General features: G+C 46.8%; 1 long non-coding RNA gene across 1 annotated transcript; it reads left to right on the top strand.

The window, feature by feature from the left end:
• Positions 1–7,970: 7,970 nt before the first annotated feature.
• Positions 7,971–8,469, top strand: LOC143707265 (uncharacterized). Its single transcript, XR_013193144.1, has 2 exons — positions 7,971–8,177; positions 8,266–8,469. It is a non-coding gene; the product is annotated as an uncharacterized LOC143707265 (long non-coding RNA).
• The last annotated feature ends 255 nt before the right edge of the window (positions 8,470–8,724 follow it).

The raw sequence follows: 8,724 nt of genomic DNA, 5'->3' as shown, positions 1-8,724 counted from the left end.
CGGAAGCATAAAGGAGGAGCAATGACAGTGAAGATCGAGAGAGGAACAGGCCCGGACTTATGTTGTGTTTTGTTATATGTGACAGCAGTTGTCCATGAGGGGCTACTGTCTTTACTTTCGTTTTGTTGTTTGGTTATTGAACGTTATTAAAGTCTTTGAATGTTCAATTTTGTGCCGTAGTTCAAGTTTAGCCAGGACCAGATATGTATCGGGCCCTATGGCCAAGGGGGTTTGTTCTTGCACTTACACTGAAAGAACCTTCGCTTCCAGGTTATAAAACCAGGTTATAAAACCCAGGTTATAAAAGCTTTCCAGGTTAGGAACTTCCAGGTTATAAAATCTGATAAATGGGGACGGCGAGGCCCAGCCTGCTGCCGCACAAATATCTTCCATGGGTATTCCACTTGACCAAGCCCATGACGAGGCCATGCCTCTTGTGGAATGAGCTCTGACACCTAAGGGGCAATGCAGGCCCTTAGATTCATAAGCCAGCGCGATAGCGTCCACTATCCAGCGCGATAATCTCTGCTTTGTCACACCGAGCTTGGTGCGGCCGCCAAAGCATACATGGAGCTGTTCTGACTGTCTGAATGAGGCAGAGCGCTCCAAATAAACTCTGATAGCCCTGACGGGACAGAGTAAATTTGCGTCTCTTTCGTCTTCTGGCGAGGAAAGAGCTGCTAGTGAAATAACCTGCGCTCTGAACGGAGTCGAGAGCACTTTAGGAACATAGCCATGACTTGGCTTAAGGACGATTCTGGAGTCGTTAGGCTCAAACTCAAGGCAGGAAGCGCTTATTGACAGCGCTTGTAAATCACCCACTCTCTTGACTGAGGTGAGCACCAGTAAGAGAGCGGCTTTTAGCGAGAGATGCTTCAGGTCCACAGACCGCAGCGGCTCAAATGGGGCCCCTTTCAGTGCTTCCAGGTCCGTGTAGAGGTCCCAGATAGGCACAGAAGGAGGTCACGGAGGGTTCAAGCTCCTTGCCCCTTTAAGGAAGTGTACGATGAGGTCGTTTCTTCGTAGCGATTGGCCGGACACAAGAGTGTGAGAAGCTGTTATGGCCGCCACGTACACTTTGAGCGCTGAATAGTGAGCGCGCGCTCTGATGTTAGGCGTGCTTTCATTTGTATAGAGTCTATCACCGTTCCCAGGAAATAAATATCCTGGCTGGGAGACAGTGTGCTCTTGGAAGCATTGATCTTGAGCCCTAGGCATTCTATATGGGTGAGGAGCCAGGATCTGTGAGTTATCAACTGTTCCTCCGATTGGGCTATAACCAGCCAATCATAGAGGTAGTTCAACACTCGCACTCCCCGTTGTCTCAGGGTACGAGGTGCTAGTGATAGGCCGAACGGTAGTACTGTGTACTGGTAGGCCTGCCCCTCGAAGGCGAACCTGAGAAATGGCCTGTGATGGAGCGATATCTGGATGTGAAAATAAGCATCTTTAAGATCCACTGAGAAAAACCAATCCCCTGGGCGAATCTGCGCAAGGATTTGTTTGGTTGTCAGCATCCTAAAGCATCATAAGCGCTTTGTTCAGGTCTCTGAGGTCTAGGATGGGTCTGAGGCCGCCATCCTTTTTCAGAACGAGGAAGTAACAACTGTAAAAGCCCGACTCGCTTTGAGAAAATGGGCCCGTCTTTCTCTACTTTCTCTACTTTCCACTACTCTGTGTAGCGCTCCGTGAACCCTTTAACTGCTGGGCCAAACAGGCCGGTGGTGGAGATGGGGGAGTCAAGAAACGCCGACCTGTCTGCATCCTTCATGTCAGTTAAATTTAACCACAAGTGCTGTTCAAGCGCCGTAAGGTTCGCCATGCTTCATCCAATCGCCTGGGCTGTAGACTTTGTGGCTCGCAGGGCCAGGTCTTTGGCGCTGCACAGATCCTTAAAAGCCTCTTATTCAGGTCCAGACTCGTCCACTGTTCAGAGAAGTTTGGCCTGAAAGACTTGGAGTACAACCATAGTGTGAAGCGCCGAAGCAGCTTGGCCAGTGGCGGGGTATGCACGGCCGAAGAGCACTGAAATGGAGTGGCAGGGCTTCGGTGGATGTGAAGCTTTGGCCCTCCATCCTGTAGCGGTTGGTGGGCAGAGGTGTGCATCCACCACTTCTTCGAGGGGAGGAACCGCTTCGTATCCCTTTTTCAGAGTGCCGTCTACTGTAGATAGTGTCGAGGAAAATGAAGTCTTTAAGCACATTGAGTAAGGTGCTATCCACGACTTAGTCAGCTCATAATGAACTTAAGGGAAAAAGGGGGCGGGTCTCTGAAGAGGGGCCTTCCGGTGCCCCTGCAGAAACCACTCATCCAGCCTGCTGCGCGTAGGCTTGTTGGAGAGAGCGGAGTACTCGGGGGTTGGCCTGGCATGAGTTTGCTCGTTTCCGTCCGCTCTGGTGCCCTTTGTGAACGGCGCTTCTTTTTGTGCGGCTCAGCAGAAGGGAGAGAGAGAGCGGGAGTCGCAGGGTCGTCTTCGGCGAAAACGGTCAGTCGAGCCCGCAGGGTGGGGAGATCCATCACGTCGCACTCAGGGCAGCCGCCCTTAGCGAGTGCAGCTTCAGCGTGGTGCTGGCCCAGGCAGGAAGTGCAGAGGATGTGATAATCTCTGCCGTAAAGGTGGCCTCTACACGAGGCATAGTTAGTGCGAGGCATTTGAATCAACGCCTCGGGAAATTTGCTCTTTTAGAAAAAGTGTGAGGCAGCGGCGAACACACTAATGCGTTAAAAGGATATAGCGCACCGGATGGCACAGCAGAACAGCGGGCTGAAGGTGGCGTTTGGTGAAGACCAGGTAGCCGGCGTCCTCAGATCTGCCAAGCAGGTGGCTTGTTCCACTGGAGCTTCTTCCAGAGATCAGTGAAGTATTGAGTTCACTGAAGGAGACAAAATCGGACTACCTTTGGCTGAATGGGCCAATATAAAGGCTTAGGCCACACCCATACTTGCAGGCTCTGACGCACCAGGGCGCGAAGCTGCCTGATTAGTTCCCACGTCTGAGCCGCCTCGCCATAGGTTCGTGCAGTTTCCGCAGCACAGGCAATGAACGCGCTAGGCGTTCATCTGTTTCTGCTGTGCATCTGCACTGCATTTTAAAAAATTTGGCTTCAATATTCTCAAGAAAAGGAGTTTTCCCATAGTGTAAGCTAGCCTTACGCAATACTCGTTCCTTTTCTCAGCAAACCAAAGTTACGGAAGTAACCGAGACGATTTTCAATTCTTTAGCTATTTTCTTACAGCCACTTTCTATTTTGTAATGCTCAACAATCTTTTGATGCACATCAGAACTATATTCTTTGGTTTTACTCATTTTGATGGATGATTAAGGGAATTTGGCCTTTGTGTTTCCTCATATTTAAACTCCTGTGAAATAAGAAGTCATAGCTAGACAATTTTATGTTCCTAGTCACCCTGGCGTGCTAAAAAAAAGGTAAATATTAATGGCAATATACTTCATATTTTACTCGTAAAAAATTCTAGGGGTGCCAATAATTGTGGCCAACGTGTTTTGTACAAAAACATTTATTTCATAATGTGATTATTTCAATTTCAATTATTTTACTTCAATGAAAGGTTAGATTTTTGCAATTTTTTTTAATGAAAGATCAAAAGGATAAACAATGCAGATTTATTTTTTACAGGCAATTTTGATCATATTTACCAGGAGTGCCATTAATTCTGACCACCACTGTATAAAGACGCTTATTTCAAATGTCTATTTACATCTGACAGGAAAATCTTCAATAAGTATTGCAGATGATCACATCACAACATGAAATAGACATCTGAGTGATGTATGTGTACTATTATGTAGAATTAACTGTTGTCAATACTGCTTACATTAGATAAATGTACTTTAAGTAAATAAACAAATCAATAAATTTACTAAACATAAGTTATCTAATTTATTTGCCAATTAGTACTGTTGATAAATTGAGGAACATTTATGTTAGATAAAAATGGAGTTAACACATTAGCAACAACCTCAACATGTAAATGTATTATTGAGCACATAAATCACAGGTAACGTGAATCTTTTCTGGATGTTACAGGGACAGATGAACACGTGTGTTTATTGAGCTTATAAATCACAGAGGTAACTGAATTTAATTGAATTGAAAAACTTTATTAATCCCGATAGGGTAACTGGTTTGCCACCAACCATACAGCCATCAACGAACACAATACACAACAGACAGATAAATAATTCTGCATTAAAAAACTAATAATAATATACCCTGATTAGGAGACACAATGTGAAAAAAATTCAATTTCACAGTTCAAATTAACAATGTTCATTAAAATATCTAACCGCTGAAGGAACAAAAGACCTTCTCATGCGATCGCTAGGCCGAGGCATTACCAGGGGTGTAGTACCCAATTTTGGGCCCTGGGTACAAACCATCTAGCTGGGCCCCCCGCCACGTACTTTTTATCTGAGCGCGGGGGGGTTTATCTGAACGGGGGTGGGGGGGGGGGGGGGGGGGTGGTGCGGTTTAGAGAGACGGACTTTTGATTTGAGCGCGGCGACTTCTCCAACGGGGGGGGGGGGGTTGGGGGGGGGGGGGTGAGAGAGACGGAGAAGGACTTTCGATTTGAGTGCGGCGACTTCTCCAACGGAGGGGGTTGGACGGACTTTTGACTTAAGCTCGGCGTCTTCTAAGGGACCCCCCCCCCTGCCTCGGGCCCTGGGTACTCGGTACCCTTTTCCCCCCCGCTACCACGCCCCTGGGCATTACAATCGTTCGATGAAAGAGCTTTCTGAGTCCTTTGAACAAATTGTGTATTGGATAGCCTTCAAAAAGCAGGACAAGTTTTAATTTCGAACTTATCCTCTTCTCCACAGTAACCTCCAATACATCTTGGTTAGGCGTAAAAACAAAAAGTTAGGTTCCGGTTGGTTGTCAGCAGAGCCGTTGAAAAACAGAGTTGCGACACTCCCATAGACCGCCATAGGAACTTTGGAATGTGGAAGTAACGCGTGTTGTGGAGCAGCCGATAGTTCCAAACACTGATAGTTCCAGCACTGAACCCCATTCATTTTCAGTGTTTCCGAAGTACGAAATAGAAATATTAGAAATAGCCTACATCTGGATATAAAGCAAATAAGTACAGCAGCACCCCCACAAATAATACCTCAATGCTAAAACGTGAAAATGACAGTATAAAAAATCCTGAACATCATATAAAAGCAGAATGTATGGCTGAGCTTTATATGGTATCATAATGAAAAAAAAATATAAAATTATCTTTTCCCTAATTTGCATAATTTGTCAGATGAGCAAAATAATCATCCATCTTCTTCCATAATGTTGTTGTGTAAGAATAGCAATTTGATAACAATAGTGGTTTGTATATAGATATTTTTGTTCTCATTTAATTTCAAATTATGTACAGGAGTAGAGTCAAAATAACAGAAATCATGACAAATGTCCAAGTAGGTATTGATGTCATGAAGATGGAAGGAGAACCCAGGCGCAGACAGCAGATGACACTCAAATGATTTATTTTGGACCAAAACAGAAAACAAAACCCACGAGGGGGTAAAACAGGACTGGAGCAGAGTATAACAAGACTAAGACACGATGACAAACAAAGACTCTGACTTGACAGGAAACAAACTCACAATACTGATTAAACAGGTCTTCAGACAATATACTCACAGGGATTAACACGCAAAGTTAGACAATGTACCGACACAGGACAGCAAACACAAGGGGATTAAATAGGGAGACACTAATGACAAGGACAGGTGAAGGTGACTAGACAAGGACAGGTGAAACTGACTAGACAATAATGACGAGACGAGGATAACAAGGGGGCGGGGTGACGTGACGAGACAACACAAGCACATGGCTCAAAACACAAGACCATGTGCTTGCACACAAAACATGATTCTGTCATGATCCTGCCTCAAGACTAGAGAAAATCAAGGACACGAGGGCAGAATCATGACAGAACCCCCACCTTAAGGAGCGGCTACCAGACGCTCCTCAAGGGGACATTAAACACGGGACATGACAGACTGAGACATCGAACCAAACCAACAAAACATGACAAATAACAGTAATGGCAAACACGAAAACACAACAACCGGGTTAGGATGAAACATTAAAAATAAAAAACAAGGCAGAGGTGGTGGAGGAAACACAGAGTTCATGGGGGGTGGTCCAGGGTGAATGGGTGTGCTGGGGGTCTTAGGTCCACGGGATGAGGATGGGGAACGAGGAATCCGGGCTGGCTTGGAGGGGGACACACGAGGGGGGGACTTGGACAAAACAGTACGGGGTTTAGTGGCGACAGGGAAAACAGTCCGGGAACTAGTGGTGACAGGGACAAACGGGGAAACAGTCCGGGGACTAGTGGTAACAGGGACAAACGGGGAAACAGTCCCGGGGCTGGTGGAGACAGGGACGAACGGAGAAACAGTCCGGGGGCTGGTGGAGACAGGGACGAACGGAGAAACAGTCCGGGGGCTGGTGGAGACAGGGACGAATGGAGAAACAGTCCGGGAATTAGTGGAGACAGACTGGGATACTGCTTCAGTGGTAGCAGCAACAGATTCAGAGACAGAGGGTGAGGAAACGGGACTCCTGACGGGGGACATAGCAGGCGAAGGGGCAGGACTGGGTGCAGCGATCACAGTGGCAGGCTCGGGGGCTGGAGACAAGACAGGACAAACAGGGACTTCGAGGATTTTAGCTAGACAAGACAAATAATCAGAGAGGGTCTTGGCAGCAAGGAAGATGGGCATCTCCTGACGAGCAGAAACCGATTTCAGAACCTCTTTTGCGGCTAGATCGGCCGCAAGTCTCTCAGTAGATTCTGGGACGGCGCTAGCTGGAGCGGGCTCATAGACGGCGCTAGCTGGAGCGGGCTCATGGACGGCGCTTGCTGGAGCGGGCTCATGGACGGCGCTTGCTGGAGCGGGCTCATGGACGGCGCTTGCTGGAGCGGGCTCATGGACGGCGCTTGCTGGAGCGGGCTCATGGACGGCGCTTGAAGTTGCGGGCTCATGGACGGCGCTTGAAGTAGCGGGCTCATTGACGGCGCTTGAAGTAGCGGGCTCTGGGGCAGCGATCGCGGACTCAGGGGGAGACAGAGACGGAGGACAAGAGGCTCCCTTCCTCCTCTTCTTCCTTCTGGGTCACGGAGGCGAAACGGACGGCGGACCAAACTCTCTCGTTCAGCAAGGGGAGGGAGGACTTTGAGACCCGCGACGAGGTAGCGGTTGACCAGGGTCTCCGGCAGGAAGAACCTCGTCTCCTCAACAACCTGGGCGTACCTCTTCAGGGTCAACTCACCCTGGGGAGGGAAAGGAAGCTTGCCATTGGAACTGTCAGAGATAGCCACGGGCCACCACAGTTCCGGGTCAGAAGGCTAAAGATCAGCGGAGAAGGACTGAACGTCTGCTGGGTTCTTTTCTGGTCGGTACATTCTGTCATGAAGATGGAAGGAGAACCCAGGCGCAGACAGCAGATGACACTCAAATGATTTATTTTGGACCAAAACAGAAAACAAAACCCACGAGGGGGTTAAACAGGACTGGAGCAGAGTATAACAAGACTAAGACACGATGACAAACAAAGACTCTGACTTGACAGGAAACAAACTCACAATACTGATTAAACAGGTCTTCAGACAATATACTCACAGGGATTAACACGCAAAGTTAGACAATGTACCGACACAGGACAGCAAACATAAGGGGATTAAATAGGGAGACACTAATGACAAGGACAGGTGAAGCTGACTAGACAAGGACAGGTGAAACTGACTAGACAATAATGACGAGACGAGGATAACAAGGGGGCGGGGTGACGTGACGAGACAACACAAGCACATGGCTCAAAACACAAGACCATGTGCTTGCACACAAAACATGATTCTGTCATGATCCTGCCTCAAGACTAGAGAAAATCAAGGACACGAGGGCAGAATCATGACAATTGACCTAACTGTAGGTGTGTACTTTCAACCTCATGAAAATGTTTAGGAAACATAGGCTTTAAATGTGTATTTAATCTGTCCTTCAATGTATTAACTTTAACACCGTTTCCTTTCTTTACCACTACCAGTTCTCTCCAACAGCAACAGGCTTTTCTTCAAGACCCAGTCTCCTCTGGGGCCTATGACACGCTCTGCTTCTGGCAGGGGAATGCTCTCACACACAAATATAAGTAACTATAGTTTTACTTATTGCGTGGAGTTTGAATGCTTTTGTTATCAGTGTATGGCTAAGCATTTGACTGATTCTCGATTCACCAGCAGGTCTCCAGGTCATCAGCTTCGGGGACAGAATGTAATGGCTATTGCATGTGAACACTTGTATTCCTTTTCTGGCCGGCTTTCTGCTATCTTTCTCTGCCTGTAGGAAGTCCAACAAGTTTCTTTGAAGACAGAACATTCAAGGAAAACTTACCTACCCTCTCCCTAGATATAATATATAATTAAATGTTTTGTTGAATGCAATTGGTTGCCTTGTATATTTTTTACTGTTGACCAAACTTCTTTCTTGACTTAAACTGAGCAGCTTTAATTGATATTTGCTTGTTGTGCAGGTTTATGTGAATGTATTTTAACATAACATAAGGATGTTATTAATAGGTACTAGTATCTAAAAGGTCATTTTCTCTCTCTCTCTGAGCCAATATGGCAAGCCGTTTTAACATTTTATCATTTTAACCTACTAGTCTCTATTTTCATGCTACTAGTACTTATTTTTTA

The sequence above is a fragment of the Siphateles boraxobius genome, unplaced genomic scaffold, assembly GCF_051911475.1.
Source record: "Siphateles boraxobius isolate OS27281-9 unplaced genomic scaffold, OSU_SipBor_1 41, whole genome shotgun sequence".
Lineage (NCBI taxonomy): Eukaryota > Metazoa > Chordata > Actinopteri > Cypriniformes > Leuciscidae > Siphateles > Siphateles boraxobius.
Note: the sequence above shows the minus strand (reverse complement) of the source record. Positions and strands in the feature narration are given on the sequence as shown.